Here is a 21,339-nt window from a genome sequence, read left to right on the forward strand (position 1 = left end):
ACAAATAGTGGGATGGACCAACTTTATAATACCCACATGGCTGAAAAAGCGAGCAAGTTTGGTGTAACGGGAATTCGAAATAAATATGACAAATCTGCATAAAATATTCATTGTTTCTCTGAATAACTCGCGAAACTTATGACGGGTAAAATATTCTTAAAGTAGTATTATCAATTTTCAATTTTCGTAAGACTTTCCTTGTACAAATCTTCACTGAATTTTAATGAATTAGTAAAATTTCTACATCTATATATCAGCCACCACTTTTCTCTTTCGTAATTATAACATCAATCGGATTTGCTTTTTATTTGTACAATTTGAACGCATTTAAGTACTATGTTAACTTTTTGTTGTTGAGAGCCCAAAAACATATCCACTAAAACGAGTATATATTATCTTTTCACGTTGTATAACGATTATAAATAAATCAAGTTTACTTTAAAATAACTGTTCTTTACACATCTAAACCAGGTCGACATTTCAGCTTTACAGATACAATGGTAACAAAAAATTACTATTCATTCTAAGCAAAATATTTACAACTTTATTGTAACGTGTGTTTTCTTATAACAAAGTCACATTGGACTATCTGCTTAGTCCACGGCGGGGAATCAAACCCCTGATTTTAGCGTTGTAAATCCGTAGACTTACCGCTATACCGGCGGGGAGATACAACTTTCTCACACAAAAATGTTTTCTTGTAGTTTTATTAAGCACATTATGTACCGCCTTTACACCGGAGATATACGCATGACACTTTTAAAGGTTAATAAATGATGTATTGACAATAGTACAAATATTGATATTACAATTTTATGGTTACCTCTCCTAACCAATGATAAACTAATATTTCTCATGTTGTTTTTAAGTAAATAAGTTGCAAGATTTCGACATATTCATAGAATAAATTATAATAGCTAATGAAGAAGTTTTTTTGGAATTTCGCACAAAGCTACTCGAGGGCTATCTGTGCTAGCCGTCCCTAATTTAGCAGTGTAAGACTAGAGGGAAGGCACCTAGTCATCACCACCCACCGCCAACTCTTGGGCTACTCTTTTACCAACGAATAGTGGGATTGACCGTTATATTATACGCCCCCATGGCTGGGAGGGCGAGCATGTTTTAGCGCGACGCGGGCGCGAACCCGCGACCCTCGGATTACGAGTCGCACGCCTTACGCGCTTGGCCATGCCAGGCCTGGCTAATGAAGAAACTGACATTTTTATCATGACCTTACTGTGTTTTATTATTCCGTTTTTAAATCTTCATACTTTTGTTTGTTTTTTGAATTTCGTGCAAAGCTACACGTGGGCTATCTGGTCTAGCTGTCCCACCACCAATTCTTGGACTACTCTTTTACCAACGAACAGTTGGATTGACCGTAACAATACAACACCACAACGGCTGAAAGGGCAAGCACGTTTAATGTAACGGGGATTCGAATCCGCAACCCTCAGATTACATGTCGATTGTCCTAACCACCTGGCCATGCCAGGCCGCGTATACTTTTGTAGCTGTTGTTGTTGTCATTTAAATTACTTGGTGAAAAAAGTGCAAAGTCCAGAGCTTGTAAGGGGTATGTTAATTAGGGACAGGAGAAAGTCAATATCCAGAAAAATAAGAACCAGAAAATAAAGGAAATGTTCAACAAAAGTATATGGCGTAGTCCACACTCATGAGCTTTTCCAACGAATAAGAGAACTGAAGAGAGAGAGTAAGGTGTTGGGTTTGGTGAGAGTGTACTTAAAAGAGTTGATGTGAATGTACATCCAACGAAATATTGGCTAAATGGACGAGTTTCTGTAGCCATACAAGAAGTGCCAATGGCACATTCATCAAATCTTCTGCGACCACACGCAAAAAGTAGGACGTAAGCAAAATATAGTACAAGGAACAAGAGACGAAGGGATCAAAGAGAGGAATGGTGTGAAGAACAATATGCAAGTCCCAGTCAGGAATGACTGCAGGTCAAGGAGGACGAAGGTGGCAAAAAACAGAAAAGACAGGAGGCGGGGAGAATTCATGAATATAATAAGAAAACTCAAAAGTATCAGGTGGAATTGCCTTGTACCCAATCACAGACAAAAGCAATAAGCCTTGTTTAAACAGCCAATAAAAAAATACAGAAATATGATTAAATAGAAGGAACTGAATAAAATATGACTACAAAATGCGCACTCTTTTTGTGAATAACCAAGAAGGGAGAAAGAAGAGACGCTACACGTAAAGAGATTCTGGAATGTTTCATAAGGGGAAAGACAAAATCAACATGTGAAGCTGTGGTGACGACAATTTAATTTTAAAGGAAAGAATGAGGTTCAAGGAATAGGGAGAGTGCAAGAGGTAGAAATAAAAGGAGAGAGGATAAAGAGTAAAAGAGAAAACCATGACTGAGCCAGCTGGTATAGACTTATCATTATGACTCAACATGGAATGTTTAGAATGAGAGAAAATATAAAATTGGACTAGTCCTGACTGAATGCACCCCAGTTAAAGCTGAGGTAGGAGGTTGGTTAGTTATTCCATATTTACTGGCAAAAAGCAACTGAGCTATTTGCGCTAAACAACCGATGAGAGGGTAAAAAGCAAAATTATTGAAATATGTAAAAAAGAATCATGCTAAAACAAAACACAGTCCAATTCTCAAACTAAAATCTTAAATAGAATTAGAAGGATCAATGACCCTTAAAATTTAAAAATACAACTGAGGTTGACAGTGTCACCATCGTCAATGACATCGTCCAACGTCAAGGGTGAAACCATGATATATGTTCAAAACGGTGCTGTCGCTCTCGAGTATAACAAAGGCATGACAGTAACATGTGGGCTATTGTGTTTGTTTGTTTGTTTTGGAATTTCGTGCAAAGCATACTCAAGGTCTATCTGCGCTAGCCGTCTCTAATTTAGAAATGTAAGACTAGAGGGAAGGCAGCTAGTCATCACCACCCATCACCAACTCTTCGACTACTCTTTTACCAAAGAATAATGGGATTGAACGTCACATTATAATGCCCCCACAGCTGAAAGGGCGAGTATGTTTGGTGCGACGGAGATTCGAACCTGCGACCCTCGAGCTACGAGTCGAACGCCTAAGCCCACTTGGCCCAGGCTTTGTAACCCGAGTGTCACACAGACCACATTTTGGTGCCTCAGTACAAATAAAAGAAGGCAATGAGGAGCAAACAGACCAGGCTGCACTGTCAATGAGCTACTTCCAGCGAATACTGATGTGGCCTGGTATCCAGAAAACTGTATAGAAGTAGATGATAGAGAGAAATGGGCCAGTCGATTTTGAAAATAGAAAAGAACAGGATGAGAACTATCGTGAAGCAATTCTAGGAACAACAGAGAGCTATGCGAGTCGGTATAAATAGTACAATTCGTGTACTGCTATGTAATCCAGGGCGAGACAAATCGCATACAAATCGAAATCGAACACAGAAACTGTGAAGGGGTTTTGTGTGCAATAACCAAATCACAAAAAGCTATGGCAGGCCCCGCAGAGTCACCTGATTTCCAACCATCTGTATAAATAGAAATGGAAGGATGATTCGAAAGATGTTCGGCAAGTAGAAGGCAATATTTCCACTCGGGAGTATTTACCTTCTTCAGATGACTCAAAGAAAGGTCACATTTGGTTATGGTAATTAGCCACGATGGGATGGGCTGATCAGTGGATACAGCAATGTTATCCAAGGGTAGACCCAATTCACCCAACTGAGCTTCGATACGAAGGCCAAAAGGAGCAATGTCAGACTGTCTGTTTTGTAAAAGTATGGCCCATCGTGGAAGGAAAATACAACTCCAGGTGGGATGCTTTGGTAAGGAACAGAGTTTCAAAGCATATAATAAAGACTGTTGCAAATGACGGAGGTGCAAAGAAGATTCATGAGACTCTGTGTATAAGCTCTAAACTGGAGAAGTGTGGAAAGCCCCAGTGCAGAGCCGAAGCTCCTGATGATTAATAGAGTCCAACATCTTCAATGCTGAGGTCCTGGCAGAGCCATAGACCAGAGACTTTTAGTCCAGTTTTAATCGAATAAGGAAACAATAGATTTTTAGCATAGAACATCGATCTGCTCCCCAAGAGGTGGAAGAGAGAGCATGGAGGATGTTCAGTGCCCTTGTACACTTGACACGTAGCTACTTGATGTGTGGAATAAAAGTCAGGTTATGATCAAAGATAAGCCCCAAGAACTTTGTCTCAAGGACCATAACTTCACCGAGAAGGGCTCGGAATCTGGTTGAATACCTTTTGATGGCAGAAGTGCATGCAAACGGTTTTAGAGAGAGAGAAAAGTTAAAATAGTGAGAGGGAGTTATTCAGTGATGGCATTAATATTTATACTGAAAAGTGTGACACTCAAAACACAGCCCTGAGGGACTCCAAGTTCCTGTAGGAAAGAACGGGAAAAGTGTCGAACCCACACGACTTTGGAATTGCCTGTCCACTAAAAATGTTTAATAAAAATGGGTAAATGACCACACAACCTGTACGATTGGAGGTCTTGCCAGATGCCATACTTCCACATGGTATCATGAGCTTTCTCAAGGCAAAAAATACAGAAACAAGATGTCGCTTGAGAAAGGCTTCCATGATTGACGTTTCAAGTCGAATCAGGTAGTCCATGGTGAAGCACTCTCGTCTGAACCCACATTGAGTGGGTGAGAGGAGGTTGTTTGATTCAAGGAACCAAACAACATGAGCATTAACCATCCCCTACAAGATCTTACAGAGACAGATTGTCAAAGCAATTGGACGTTTGTTCGGAGGAATCTTGGGATCCTTCCCAGACTAAGGAATAAGGAGTACAATAGCATGGTGCCAAGCAAAAGAAAAACGATCTCCTGCCAGATCCAGTTTAAAACAACCAGAAGAATAGCAAAGGCAGGAGAGAAATGGTGCATCATCTTGTAATGAATATCATTGGGTCAAACTAACGTGCTGCCAGACCAACGAAGAGCAAGCACGTGTTCCACCAGCATAAAGGGACGATTATAGTCATAGAGGTGATCACCAAAAAAGGAAAAATGTGATCAAAAGGGGCAGAAGTATACTGTTCACTAACCTTTCTAATCTTATCCCATATGACTTTGAAACTGATGTTAGAAGATATACTACAGGTGTATTTAATCCAAGATTCCTTCTAGCTTTGACGTCTGACTTGCTGAGCATGTGCAATGCACTTTAAAAGTGTGGGATACCTATGAAATGTATACAAAGACTGTTTTTGATCTTTCCTTGCTATGTGGCAGGCAGGATTCTACCAAAGACGAGGATACTGTGGGAAGCATGTCAAAGTTTTAGGAATACACTAAGTAGCTGCTGGGATAATACAGTCAGTCACTGCAGCCATACAGTCATCTATCGAGGGTTTACAGACAATGGCAAAACCAAGAGAGAGCTGTGAAAAAGTTGGCCTAGTCCAACTCTCACCAAGACATGCAGGTCAGGTGGCATCGACCACAGCCAGTCTCTCTTAAAGTGATAGAAAAATGATCATTGCTCCATGGGTTACTTTTAACCTTCCAAGAAAAGTAGGGCCTGGCATGGCCAAGCGCGTAAGGCGTGCGACTCGTAATCCGAGGGTCGCGGGTTCGCGCGAACATGCTCGCCCTCCCAGCCGTGAGGGCGTATAATGTGATGGTCAATCCCACTATTCGTTGGTAAAAGAGTAGCCCAAGAGTTGGCGGTGGGTGGTGATGACTAGCTGCCTTCCCTCTAGTCTTACACTGCTAAATTAGGGACGGCTAGCACAGATAGCCCTCGAGTAGCTTTGTGCGAAATTCCAAAACAAACAAACAAACCAAGAAAAGTAAAAGAATAATGAAGGGGAGCAGATAGAAAGATCAATAGCAATAAAAGATTGACTAGGTGTATGAAAACAAGTATAAGAATTAGTATTGAAGAGAGATTGTGATCCAATAGCATATGCTCTATGGAACAAACCTTCCCATCAATATCAGCACCATCACAGAGGAGAATAGGTCCATTAAAACTCCCCAAGATTAAAAAGGTAGATAATAACTGCTCAATGAGGGCATCAAGACCTGTCTGATTATAGGTCTCTTCAGGAGTTAGGTAGAGAGAACAAATTGTGATGATATAACCCAAGGAAGCACAGATGGCTACAATCTCCAAGGGTGTATCAAGTGGCAAAGACTAGGTGGGCACATCCTGATCAATCATCAATGTAACCCCACCATGCACACATCCATCACACATGTAATTTAGGTACAAAGAAAACTGCCTAAGGGTGACTGTATTAGCAGGTTTGGGAAATGTTTCCTGTAAGGAGAGATACACTGGATGGTAACAATCAAATCCTTCATGTCATCTATATTTGAATGAAAACCCCGACAGTTCCACTAGATCAGAGCAGACATTTTTATTTACATGGAAGAAAACGTGGTTGATACCCCTTCTATTTTCAACCACTTTTTCTCTTTATTGGATAAAGGTTTATTTACCTCCATGGATCCTGCCTTGAGTCGAGTAGGCAGGTCTCTGTCTGTGGACTAAGATTCCAATGACTGAGGGTATGAACGAATGGTTGTTTTACTTCTTGGGGCTGCAGAAGAGGATGGTCCCATGGAAACACTCAAATCCAAAGCCTTAGGCAATGGAGTTCGACAACCAGTGGAAGGAGTGGCAGGAACAGAAGTGGAAACAGACATAGATACATCAACTCTTTTAATCATGGAGGGCAAAAGATTATTCAGATGTTTTGCAAATGATTCTACCAGAGGCATGTCTGCACTCCCACTGTGGCTGTGAAATGGAGTGCAGCACTATATGTCAGATATGGAGTTGGGAAAAATAATTTCCAAGCCTCTGAGTAGGATATATTAGTCTTCAAGTATGGCACCTTTCTCCTCCACCAATTTAGGACAAGAAATAGAGTAAGAGGGCTGTGTACCATTATAGGTAACACAGCATGGTTCCAGTTTGCACTCATGAGCATCATCGTTTTTGCCACCATTGTACAACGAGCACGTTAAAGAACCATGACATGATGTTTTTGTGTGACCAAACCACTGACACTGTAAACATCTGAGGGGGTTGAGAATGTATGGCCGTACCTTACAGTTCAGATAACCTGCTTTGACTGTGGCAGGAGAACGTGATGATATAAACATCAATATCAGAACATTAGTAAGCAATATAATTACATCTTTGCAAGTGGAGATTCAGTGCACCACAGTAACGCATTGGCTGGAGAAACCAGCAAGAATCTTCGATTTAGGAATGTGTGTGTTTTCTTATAGCAAAGCAGCATTGGGCTATCTGCTAAGCTCACCAAGAGGAATCAAACCCCTGATTTTAGCATTGTAAATCCGTAGACTTACTGCTCTACTAGCAGGGGCAATTTAGGAATGTTCTTTAAATCTCTCTGAACTATATACCTCCTCTGAAATAATTCAAAGTTGCATGGAGAGTAACCTCAATGGGTATATCCCCAATGGCCTTCAATTTCAATAGCAGTTTGGTATGTTGTGGTGAAGATGTTCCCACTAAAATGTCTCTAGAGTGCAACTTCTTTACTAACTTAGAGCCAGCAAGACCCTTTAATCCGTTTTGAAAAAAAATGGTGCATCTGCTCTAAGAATTTCTCAAATAAATAAACAGATTATCAGAAATCAAGGTACAGAATCTGACTGCATTGTTGAATGTACAGCAGAGTCATCCATGGGTGGTCATTTTCCAATAATCTGCTTCTTTTTTCCTAAATGGGGGTATCCATGATAAAGATGCTACAATTCAGTGCCCACTAACCTCACCCACCATGGAACCTTATGCAGAGACACACTACAATGCCAAACAAGGATATTGCAGCAATGCTAGAGTTTCATGAGCACTATACCTGAACACCAGCATCAGACACAATGTCCACAATACCCACTGGTAGTTGGTTGACCCTAGCCCATGTGGACCAGCCGACTGACTGTAGAGGGGTTAGCCCAAGGCTGCCCATTTACAGGAATTCAAGGCTAAAGTAGTGTATTGAAGTTGGACCCCTCAACCACCAGGATCCTCTCTACCCCTTCACAGGTTGACACATAGAGCAAACACATGGGTTGATGTTTGATCCCGAAGGAGGTAAATTAAAAATCTAGAATATTCTCTGAGAGATCCCCTCACCATGTACATGAATCCACCTCAAGGGATAAGGGAAGAGAAACAGGGATCCAGAAATGGGAAGTAGGGTGTTGAGAAAAATATCAAAAACATCTAGAAGAATATCCACATGACAGTGCAGCCACTTGAATTTTAGCAAAACAAGGTGCCAATCTGTTGTTAGTATAATGGAAGGCCCCAAGAGATAATCATTACAAGATCTGTGGCACCAAGAATATATCTGTTAGACATATTTACATAGAATGAGCCCAGAAAAATGGGGATAGTGTGGAAATGCAGAGCAAGATGGTGTCCTCCTGGTGCCAATAAAGGAGAATTATGCAAAATTGACTGTATTATGTACACTGCTTGCCAAAATCTTAAGGCCAAAGAACATAAAGGAAAATATGCATTTTGTGTTGTTAGATTCAACCACTTATTTGAGTAGAGCTTCAAAAGATGAAAATGAGAAAAGGGAAAATAAAAAACTTTTTTAGCATTTAATAGAGAAAATATGAACACAATGAAATTAGCCTAAATACTAGGTGGTGAAAAGTTTAAGACTATACTAAAAATAAGTCCTATACAGGGTAGGAAATGACCAACGAGAGTTCTCAGTGGTGAGTTGCACAGCCATCATTGCGAATAACTTCAAACATTTGCTTTGGCATGGTCGATATAAGCGTTTGCAGAAGGCTGGCTGGAATGTTATGTGAATTTGAATTTAGAATAAATTCGGTCTCTGATTCAGATCTCGGGCACAAGATAAATTTATTATGTTACGTATTGCAATTTCAAATATCCTGAAACTGAATTAAATTTTAATTTAGGAGTTAATTAAATATTGAGATGTATCAAATATATGGTATTTGCCAAGACTGATACACACAATTTCCTTTCTTAATACCAATATATTTTAATATACATATAACAATACAATTTATAATAATGGTTATTATAAATAGTGATTTATACACAAAGTTTTTACAAACTTACAAGCAATAATGACTGTTTTCATCTGGTCTGGAAATAGTATTTTATCAATGATTCATGATGAGCAAATTAATTTTGAGTTGATACTGGTAAAGTTCACTTAATGAACAGCTAGCTAGCTAGCTTTTCACCAATCACATGCAAGTTTTTTTACCACTGAAATTTTCCAATGTTTTTGTTGAAATAATGATGTTCAATAGTAATCCATTAAAGTCAAGCAGTTTGTACTGTTATAAACCTATTAAAGTTCCTGGTGAAATATCTGTGACTTTCTGATTAATAAGTATTAATCATGGTTAAAGCTTCTGAGATTTATGGCATACTGCACATCAACTGTAGCAAACCAACAATATATATGCAGTCTCTTGGTGTATTGATTTATAAATGTTAGATGAGGTTCTCAAAATATCACTTAGCCATAATACTGACAATCATTGGTAATTACATGCATGCATAGTACATTGTTGATTCTTCCACTCAAGAACCTTCTACAACTTCAGTGAATAGACAGGAATTTTGCAATACAAATTTAACAGTATAAATTAAATGCATTTATGAATACATATTTAACTAAAACAAATATAGGTATTAAAATAAATATACAATAGTAAATCACTTACATGCTAATGAATACAACTCGGTGGGATACCAGATTCCATGGAAGCCCAAGTCCACCATAGAAAAAGAACCTCCTGCACAATGATGGAAAGTGAAAAATAGCATGGGAAGCTAATTGATTCAAGTCCTATCCCACAAGAAAAGAGTAGAAGGCTGGGTCTTTCAAACATACAAACAGAAAAACACCCAAATGAATGAAGAATGAAATTGGTGTGAGATGCAACTCCTCCAGGTTGAACCAACCAACCAACCTAAATGTGCTGCCTCTTGAAGGAAGAGATGAGAACAGCTGCAGGAGGCTTAACGAGACAAAAAGCTAAACAACAAAAGAAGCATCTGAGATGCCAATCTGAGATTGGCATCTTAAACCAGAAGTAAAAGACCACCATAGGGTGAGAAATTCCACAGAGGAAAGCCAGAGAGGACAAGAAACAGACTGAGACGTGAAAGATGCAAGACTCAACACCTATATACAGATCCCTGGGAAATACCAAAAGATAGAAATAAAAATGAGAAACTCATCCAATAGCAATTCAACCAACGACGACCAATACTGTCATGGCCCAATGTTGGCAAAAAACAAAATCTCTTGGAGGATATAAAAAATAACAGCAGCAGGAGGCAATTAGGAAGGGGAAAAAATGTTACAATTAAGGCTCTGCAATAGAAATTCCAAAACTCAACAAATGACTGCAAACAATGTCAAAGACTTCAACTAGTGGATAGATAGATCAGAAGAGGAAATAGGTAATGGTGACAGAGAGAAAAAAGGAAGAAGAAGGATAAGAGACATAGAGACAAAGAAGAAGCATGGAAGAAATGGTAAACCAGTGAGAATAAGGATTAACATTGTCATACAGCCCCAACATATGATACTAGAGAAACAGATATATCAGTAAAATCATACATGCACATGAAAGAAGCCAGAAAAAGACACGAGATTTTAGGGAGGTAAAACCAATTAAACAAAAAGGGCCACAACCATCTCTGTCAAAAGATAAACTGAATAAGAAATGAAAATGCCTAAAAAAATAAGTACAATACTGTAGAAAAGATAAGTGAATGAGCACCCACCAAAAACTCCATACAAGAATGGTGAATTACCACAGTTAGCAAGTCAAAGAAGGAAATATAACAGAAGACGAGGCAAGGAAAATCTAAGCCTAAGAATTTTTGTTTGTTTTGAATTAAGCACAAAGCTACAAAATTGGCAATCTGTGCTCTGCCCACCCATGGATATCAAAACCTGGTTTCTCGCAGTATGAATCTGCAAATATATCGCTATGCTACAGGGAGCAATAAGTCTAAGAAATATAAAACAAATGACAGAGGATCTGTCATCCCAAGCATGAGAAAAGATTCTAAAAAGTTCTGAATCCAAATAAAGGCAATAGAGCACAAAGACATGCCGAGTCATATGTACAACTGTAAAATGTATGAATGGGAGAACCTGCTCTTTTCACTGATTATAAACACACCCATCAGTCATGTAGAGTTAATAAACATTATAAAACTGAAAGTCAGAAAGAGAGAGAGGATTCTTTGGTTGGTTTGAGAAATAAATTGATATGTCAGTAAATCAAATAAACAGGAGGTTAAAATTTGGTTGGAAACTGTAGCCACCTATCTTAAAAGATAGAAAATTCTTAAACAAAACTGTCTGAAATCATACATGTAATGTGACAATAAAAAATGAAAATTGAAATTAAGAAGTTACTTGTAGATAACTTAAAAACTTGAACTATAAACTATGTTTTCATTCAAAGTTCATTAAAGATAACAAAATTGTTTAATTAACTTTTGAATGTAAAATTGAAAAGGCCATAAATTACTGATAAAAATATCACAAAATCAGGAAAAAATGACAAACGTAGACTTTATGAAGTCAGAAAAGAAAGTTATAGAACACATAAAAAAGACAAACCTTGTAAACTCACTTGTGATTAAGAAACTAAACACAAAATGTAGCCTTAATCACTGATGTTTTCTTTTCACTGTACAAAAATCTAAAGAAAGCTGTTATACTTTTAGGAAATATTTGTTTAAGAAAGAAGATAAGCAAGTTTAATACTTGCAAAATTAATTCTGACCATTTTTTTGCACTTTCAATTGTAAATTTATTACATATATGAGTACACACACATACCTTTCACAGAAGTAATTAATACTGTGGTAAGTTGATTTTTCTTATACAACAATAAACTACTTTAATTATGATCATTATATACACATTTAGTTTTGCTTATGTTTTTTATCCTTTTTTTTTACATTTTGCCTATTGCACTTTAACTTTTTAGGTGCAATTTTTTTGCAATTATATCACCTCAAATTCACCGTCAGGTAATTCAGATTCAGAACCAGGAATATTCTCAGTTCGTACAAGTTAAATTGTCTCTTTAGTGTGAAAATGCTAGAGTAATCTGATGCCATTTTGGGTCCATTTTCTTTTAAAAAACTAAACAATTTTCAACTGAAAATATTACCAATTTTTTTGAATAGCAACATATGCATTTTGAGTGTAAGGTCTGTTGATGAGATCATCACGTGTGCAGATAAAGCTTAATCTATTGCTTTACGTCCTGGGTTCACATTTCTAAAGAGAAATTTAAACCTCACTATGTGCTCATAACACAAAAACAGACACACCTGAAGAATTAATAGTACATTTTTGCAAGAAACATTAAAATTTATGAAGATCTACGTTGTTTAGTTTAATGGAGGATTAGAAAACATATTTTAAAGAATTTTTTTTCTGATTTTCATTTCATCGCATGTTGTGAAGTATTTCAAGCTTAAGCAGTGTATTAATTTTAGTCTGGTCAGTTAAAATATTTAAATCCTAATCTTGGTTCTCTGCTCTCTGTATTTATTTTCATAAGTATACCAGAGGAAAAGCTCTAACCAATATTTTTTATTTAAACATTTTATAAACCAATGAAAGGAAGTATTACTGTAAATAATCAGCAGTGCTTTCAGACCAAATGTAGTAAAAGTGTTAAGTCATATCAAGTATTATTGTACCATGCTTATTTTGCATCATCTGACTTGAATAAATTTGGAGACTGAAAGGACTGACTGTGGGAAAGTTGTAGCCACTGTTGATTTTTTAAATTTAAATTATTACAGATTACAGTTACTTTTCCCTTCCTTTCATTCTAAAAATACTTTGGAATTTTTATTTTGTAGTTTTCATTTGTGACCATGTAAATTCCTATATTCTTTTAACATCTGAACAGCCACTTTCCAACACTTTTTGAAGAAATCCAATTCTTTCAAATATTAAAATACACTCAAGATGGTATTTATTATCTTTTCCTTCCAAAATATTGTTAATAAAAAATAAGATATAAAAACTAGTAATACTGTTTATGGTGTTGGAAGTGATTACAGCTAGAATATGAAAACAACTGGGATTTATAATATGAATTAGGATGAGTAATCATAGATAATCAGTGTTAGTTCGTTTGTGGATTTAAGATACTTTTTTAAAAAATGTTTTTGTTGTTTTATTTCTTAATTTCATAGATTATGAAAGATATTCTTGTAATTACATAAAACACATGCTACAAATGATTTCTACCCTTAAGATCTATACAAAAGAATCAAAAGCACTACCATCTGGCCACATGTCCTTCAATCATGTCAGTTTCTTAAAGAAAAATTTCCTATTAACATATTGCACTCATGTTTTGAAATTGTTTCAAGCAATGTAAAACACTAAGATATATAAAAATATTGATTTTGAAAACTGCTATCATCATTTGATATTGAAAAATCTTTGGCTGAAAGTGTTAAAGAGTGTGTAATAAAGGTTAATCAAAGCCCATTCATTAGGATTTTATTAGATAAAATAAAAATAGGTTGAAACAAAAAATGATTATGTACATGACATAAATCTGAGAACATCCATAAACAGATTAACATTTCAAAGATGTCTTTGATACATTTCAAACAAGACAGAAAACATTTCACACAAAATTTTTAGTTTTTTCACCTTAATTGACTGTTCCTATGGTAAAACTTCTGAGTTTTGGTTCTGCCGAGTAAAATTACGCTTGGACAGTCATGTAAAAACAACGAGAAAAAAAAGAACAAAACCTAAATCTTGAATATTCAATGTGTAATTTGTTGATCATACAATAACACTACCATTATCAACTGCAGTAAAATCAACTGAAAACATTTCAGATTACAGCTATACAAGACAGCAACATCTGTGGGAGCTGATGAATATGATACTCGATAATCAGGACAACTTGAAAAAGTCTTTTAGTGTTTCTGAATGTTCTCACCATCACGGATAAACTTTGCCAAACATTTTAGACAGATAACACTAATTTTAAAGTCATCCATGGATCTATAAAGACAACTATATAATATCTGGTTGATCTTACTGGGATAAAGGTCACACCAGAATTCAGATGTCCTAATATGGCATAAACATCTGGCATCATGAAATCTGTAAAAATAAACCACAACATCAAATACTGACAATGACAAGAAAGTGAAACTGGAAAAGCCTTTCAGCCACAATTTAAAAATCAACGTGGACATTCACATTTCACCATAACCACAGATTGTATGCCATAAATAATGAGAAAATTGGTTGAGAATTCATTGGCTCAGAGAGTAATACAATCCTGGAAAAAGGTGATAGATAATTCAGGTTTCCTACAAGCAGCACAAGGATGGAACTGGAAGCTCTGAAGGAAGTTCTCCTCTAAACTTCAAACTTCAAAATGAACTTCAAACACACAATGCCACCAAAATAGATCTGTGACTGATTCATAAGCAACACTGCATAAAATTTAGAGTGGTTGGTCCCAAGATGGATGTCAGAAAGCAGAGACATAACCTGAATGTATGTGCCAGACCATGCAAAGGTTAAAACTAAATAAGAAAATTATCAAGAGAAGCACAATTTTATTGGAAGAATATAGACCCCCATTTGTACAATTAAAGCAAAGCAATAACCATGAAAGAGTTTTATCAACATTGAAAAAGAATGAGATTAATAGAATCCAACGTTCCTTATGGTGTTGCTAAGAGATGTAAAAGATGAGGAATCAATTGGATATTCAGATGGAAGGTCACTGGTAAAATCAGTAAAGGAAGCCTTTGATACTTCCAGCAAAAGAAAAAACAAAAAAACAAATCTAAAGTATCAGTAGACGAGCCAATGTCAAAATCTTTGAAGTGACAGAAGAGAAATTCACTGTGAACCAATGTTTTGCATTTATGTCTTGATACTGATATAGACACATTCCACTGTTTTGAGTAGATCTTCAAAACTGAAAATACCCCTCACAATGACACCAACCAACTACTAGCTTATGGACTGGCTACGCTACAAACACTGGTTGCTGAACATAGCACACCCACTGCACTGGATGAGAAAATATTGTTTACTTAGCTTGTGAATGACATAACTTGAAGCCTAGTATTGTTGCAATATGATCCTTGACAAACCAGGGCAACCTCTTATCAAGGTTTTCAAAAAGTATTAAACCTCTCTGAACACTAATTACTGAAACCAATTTCCTATATTTTACCATATAAGCTAATATCACAGCTTTGTGTGGACATAGGTTTTCAACCTAAAATCATACTTACATCAAATATCATTTAAATCTTGTTCCAAACTAGTTGGAAGAATTCATTATTATCAGTCTTGAATGATCCAAGATTAATGCAATGAATTACAAAAGAGAAAGATAATTTTTTTTCTACACAGATACAGTGAAGAAAGTGAACTATTATAATATAAAATAAAATTAGGGCTATTAGAACTCAAATTTTGTTTTCCATTTTTTCCATTTTAAGTTCAAAATACAAAATTATCTACCACCAAACAGAAATTCAAAATTATCTACCAACAAACAGCTTTCACTAAAGAAAATAGAGAAATCATTCAAAAGCAACAACAGATTTTTATTTAATTATGATTAATTAAATTATTAAAGTAAGAAACCAGTAAATAAGAGTACTTGAATAGGTTTTGGAAGGAAAAGTGCCTGAACAGAAGTAATGACAGTTTTTCTGAAGAATTGGAATGTCACATTCAGAGATCAAGGTTGATAAATTAGTGTTGCAATTGGCAATTAGTAACAAAATAATGACAAAATAAAAAAAATTTCTGGAAAGACGTAATTTCTCTTCTGTTTTGTGTATCAGAAATGTTGCTAAAAATCCTAATATATCCCTAAAAGTTAAGAAAGAGCCAAGAATATTATTGTAGTTGTTCAGGAGTTGTCTTCAGTTCATTAAACTAATCATTTTTTGTACACATGTAAAAACAAGGTATGGAAATTCCTGGACATGTAAAGGATTATCAGTTTGTTTAAATATTAAGACACTGTAATTCCTAATTAGCATTTTTAGAAAACAAATCTTCACAGTAATAGTATACACTTTTTAATTAAATGTATGGAGGTTGCAAATTAGAATTTCACTTTTGAAGTTACATATTGTCATACTAATTGTATTTAAAATGTAAATGAGAAACATCAAATAATAAAGCTCTCTTCAATTGTACAACTATGTAACACAGATTAAAAGGAAATTATATTCAACCAAGAAATAAAATACAGACTACAGAATTTTCAAAAATCAAGGAAAAAAAAGGACAATAATTTTAAGTAATTCAACTATATACTTCAATCTGCCATAATAATTTGAAAGAAGATTACATTGGACTGGATGCAATACTAATAAACCTCAAGCTGTATATGCTTATGCTACACATCTAAATATGGGTTTTAGAATTTAAATAATGCTATTTATAACATATTATCTTATGTGGATTAAACATATAGCCTTATTTCAAATTCACAAAAATCAGTACATTAAAAAAAACTCAGATGGACCAAAGCAAATTTAGTCAATATCTAAATTTAGTATTTTGGAAATACATATTTGTAAACAAGTTTTGTTGTCATACATGTTTTGTTATAATATATGTCTATCTAACTAAAGTTCAATATTTGTAACCAAACAGTCTGATGAGAAATATAAATTGTGGTTTTGCTGAAAGAAACTTTTCTTCCATGAGATAACTTTACTGGAGGATTGATGTTTTTGTTTTGTTTTCATCTAACAGTTTATCTTTCCAATCATCCAATATCTGAAAGAAGTAATAAAAAATCAGAACAAGTATTATGCACTGGTATTATCTTCATGTAAAACAAGGATTTTATTATCATACACTGTCATATTAATATCTTTGTATGAAATATTTCGGATATTTATACAAATTTAAACAAGCACCTTTTCTTAATTTTGAAGTGATAAGAGGTATAGCATCAAGTCAACAGTGTTCACTATTAAGTTTTGAGTTTCTCTTACTGAATAAAGAAGCCTTATAATCAAGTTTATAACACACCCATAGTCCCAAAAAATTATTTAACAGCAACTGGTTAAAAACTATGAACTCTCAGAACCACAATTCAGCACAATAACCAATTTTCCAAGTTATCAGACAAACAAATCTCAATTGTGAGAGAGTTAACATTTTTGGTAAGAAGCCTTTTACAGTGTTCTTATTTCCTACCATTAACAGTATCTAGATGTTCTATGCGATAGTATGATTCACGTTAACTTAAATTACTGGCTAACTGAAATTGAAGCATAAAACTCAATACTGTGTTGCTTGTAATATAAGTAAAATTAAGAAAGAAAACCATGAAAATGTATAAAGAATTCTGAATATACCCTATTTGTTGTAATATCTTCACTAAAAAAATATACACTTTACTATATTTACTAGGAATGTGTCTAATTTTAAAACATTAATATATTAATTACATAAATATTTTCATCATGCTTTTAAGACAACCATTTCAAAAAATAACTTCTCATAATAGCCATTAAAAATTCATTCATGCTGGTCATTTGTTTTCCCAAGGGAACAGCTTGTACTATGAATGAAAGTGATGATTACCTGTTCATAACATGTTATATGTCATTTGATAGATGAAAACCTTGTATAAAATCATACACAAAAAAGAATATACAAAAACAAACAACATGTAAGCACAGGTAATATCAGAAAGTGATTTTACAAAATTACATCACTTTAAGAATATAGTAGTATCAATGATAATCCATATATTTCAACCAAACCCAAGACAAGACAAAAGGTATGTATCTTCTTTTTTTTTTACTCACATGTTAACTTTAGGTAACAATCATAAAAATCAATGAGTGAATAAAAGAACTTTGATATTAAACACACTCTCATCTTCAATTCTTAATGACATCAAGTGATATTCCAATATACATATGTTAGCTCACACTGCAATATCACCCCTTCCATACATGCTGTTATATATTTATGCTAACTGGCAAAGTTATAGATTATATTGTTCTTCCACCATCTATGTATGCACTTATATGAAAACTAATTTTGTGTCAGTCATCTATTTTTCCAACAGATTGTAAAGTCTTAAACAGACAAATACAAAAAAAAATTATGTCATGAACACTTTCCATAATGTCCAAAAAATTAAGAAAATAAAGGTTAATATAAATTGAATTATGAGTATATACCTCAAGGAGATCAAGAAAATGATAAAAAAGTCATCCAGGTGTGGACCATCTTTTCCAAGAGGATCAGAAGGTATCATGAAATGATCTCCTACAAAACAGTACATCAGCAGCCTGAAATAAAAGAAAACCTTCAGTGATATCCCTCATTTAAAAGTTAAGAACTAAAAGAATAATATCTCACTTTCACTGCTTCGGAGTACCCTAAATCTCAAATATTGCTCTAACACCACACAGCATTATTTTTTGGCCTAAAGGACTACAGCTATTCTTTTATTCCCCCCAGATTAGATCCTTCCAAAACCCTGGTATAGTTTGTCTCAAATACTTTTATAAAGCACAATCACCTGAAAATAAAGAACATGTTGATGTAACCTTTCAAATAGCTTCATAGTGGCTTCCAGAAAGTTATCCTACATAGCTGAAATCTAAAGTCTGAGACAGTCACTTTGAAAACCAGACTTAGAAGATACATACTACATAGCACAAAGAATATTATTCTAGACTACCAAACTTTGACTAAAAAAAAATTTCATCACTTAAACTTTAATGTCCACAGAAAATTAAAAGTTCATGATATTTAATAAACACAAATTGTGTACCCAATGTGCAAATGCTCTTCACATTTTAAAACTCCCACCGCAATCCATTATAACAGAAACAGCACAATTACGATTAAATTGTTCACCTGTCTGCTTTCAGATCTCTGTTCTGATATCACTTTAAAACTAGGTAAAGCAACTCATCATTTCAAGTGATTAATGATCAATTGTTAAGATTACAGCAGTGCTTACAGCTAGATTTACACCAAATAAAATTGTATAAAATATTTGTAAAGGTGATGAACAATCTGCTTATTCAAACCTTTATAGAGTACCCACACTCATTAAGATTATGCTCCAGAGACAACAGGTAGGGTGCACATTTATATGAGGCCACACTCTGTATAATAAAGTCACTGTAAATTAAATGCAATGATAATTTCACATAAAGTAAATGTTATCACATTCTGAATGAACCTACAAACAAGCCATGCATTTTAATTGTAGTATTATTCCTGGTACCACTTAATGGTATTTATAAATAATCACAAGCATTGCTATTATTTCAGCATCTCACAAACTTTATTCTCTCAAATTCACTTCACTCATAGCATTTTGGCAACTTGCACTATTTTGACAATGGAAAATATATTTACTCACTGTGTAGCATTGCAAAATAAACTTCGTTGACATGTTAACAGGATGCTCACATACTTCACACAATATAGATTATTTTTCCTGATAATCAATGCTTTATCTATCATTAAATATCTTTAAAAAAGAAATCCATTTTTCAAATTCTTGGAACTTTTTAGGTTTCTCATGTTCAAAACTATTTACCAACATAATATGAATGTCTCCAAAATAAAAAATTTATTTTGAGATTCTAGACTGTGAATGATAGAAATTATGTCTGTCCATGCATGATTACACACAAATATCTTCAAAAGTGAAATATAATTAATAGAATGGAAAGACTAACACTAACAAGAAATTTTCCATCATATGTTTTATTACAATGTTTCTTGCAATATCTTTCTTTCACTCACTATAACAGAAATTATAGCTCTCTACTCTGCCCTAAAAGAATATCACCTGTCTTCACTATATCACATTGTTCCTATCTTCTTTAATCCCAAAAATAATGTGCTTTTTAAGCATGTTTTTTTAAAACTATTTATACATCAAACTGCATGTAGAACTATAACTTTGATAGTACAGGATCTCCAATAACATACAAGTCACACAAAATAATTTCAACCATAATATCATTGATAATGCAATTAGTACTGTACCACTGATTATTTTTGTGGCCCATAACTATTTTACAAAAAAAATAAGTGACTTTGCCTATTATTTGGTCAGTTTTCTTACCCTGAATGTTGTAAAAAAGCAAAAATGTCAATGGTTCTATATTTAGTTACACAAAAACCCAGCATTTTTAACTTCCTAATATAATACTATGCTACTTTTCCTTTGTACATAAAATCTTAGAATTTCAACACAAGTCAGAAATTCAGTGGTTGGCAGATGGAAACTGCTCCCCAGTTTTGTCAGTTTTTTCTAAATTATTGTCAACTTGCAGTCAAATATAACATTTTTGTTCACAAGGCTGAAATACATACAAAGATAAGATACAGAAAATGGTACTCAAAATTTTTTTCTGATAAATTTTGCTGACAAGCCACTCCCAAAGTTATGTTGACATCATATGTCTAAAGTTAAGGATTATAGGAGTTCAAATACCATAGTCATAATAGATGTCCTAAGTTACGGTTTTATATTCAAGAAACACATTCTTACAGTTTTCAAGTTATAAATTAATTTTAATAAGTAAATTAAAATTTTCTGAAAATGTTAGGAAAATAGCAGAGGTGTCACATATAATAATGAATGGCTGGGTCTCCAAAAAATGATTTTTACACTGCCCATCATTCAACCTTTGTTTCCTTTTCCACCTACTCATTACCATAAATCCAGCCAACTTTGTGTTGGTAACTAGCATAGCTTAGTACATGACTGTCACAAAACTTGCATGGATTTACATTTTTTACACACTTTTATAAACTCTAAATTTGGAGAGGTTATTGCACTGTCTTGTTTTACATAGGGCAGAAAATGTAAGCATCTTACAGACAGATTCAGATCACATTAATATTCAAGTATTTTCTTGCACAAGCTCACTAATTACTATTACTTTCACATTTGGTAGCAGAAGTCTTGAAATACCACAAGGTCTTAGGTGTTGGCCCAGTTGATAGAAGTACCTTCCCTTCTTTATTTTCAAGTGATCATTCCAATTCACAAGAGAAAACCACTTCTGTCAAGTGAGACTTTGTTCTCATAACTGTTTTATAACAGACATTAATTATGTAAGTGGGTTTACAAAAATAATATTACTTACACTCTGATTGTTTGTTTCTTAATTTTGCACAAAGCAACTCGAGGGCTATCTGTGCTACCCATCCCTAATTTAGCAGTGTAAAACTAGAGGGAAGGCACCTAGTCATCACCACCCACCAC

The 21,339-nt window shown here is 34.6% G+C and overlaps 1 protein-coding gene across 2 annotated transcripts in view; it reads right to left on the minus strand.

The window, feature by feature from the left end:
* Positions 1–13,551: 13,551 nt before the first annotated feature.
* The window catches only part of LOC143247818 (uncharacterized), a 37,438-nt gene continuing 29,650 nt past the window's right edge, over positions 13,552–21,339 (minus strand). For both annotated transcript variants that reach the window (XM_076496334.1, XM_076496343.1), the window contains exons 5-6: positions 18,278–18,388; positions 13,552–16,853 (exon numbers count right to left, since the gene is read on the minus strand). The gene's annotated coding sequence lies outside the window, so the exon portion shown is untranslated. The remainder of the gene's footprint in view (positions 16,854–18,277; positions 18,389–21,339) is intronic.

This window comes from Tachypleus tridentatus, chromosome 1 (genome assembly GCF_004210375.1).
Source record: "Tachypleus tridentatus isolate NWPU-2018 chromosome 1, ASM421037v1, whole genome shotgun sequence".
Classification (NCBI taxonomy): domain Eukaryota; kingdom Metazoa; phylum Arthropoda; class Merostomata; order Xiphosura; family Limulidae; genus Tachypleus; species Tachypleus tridentatus.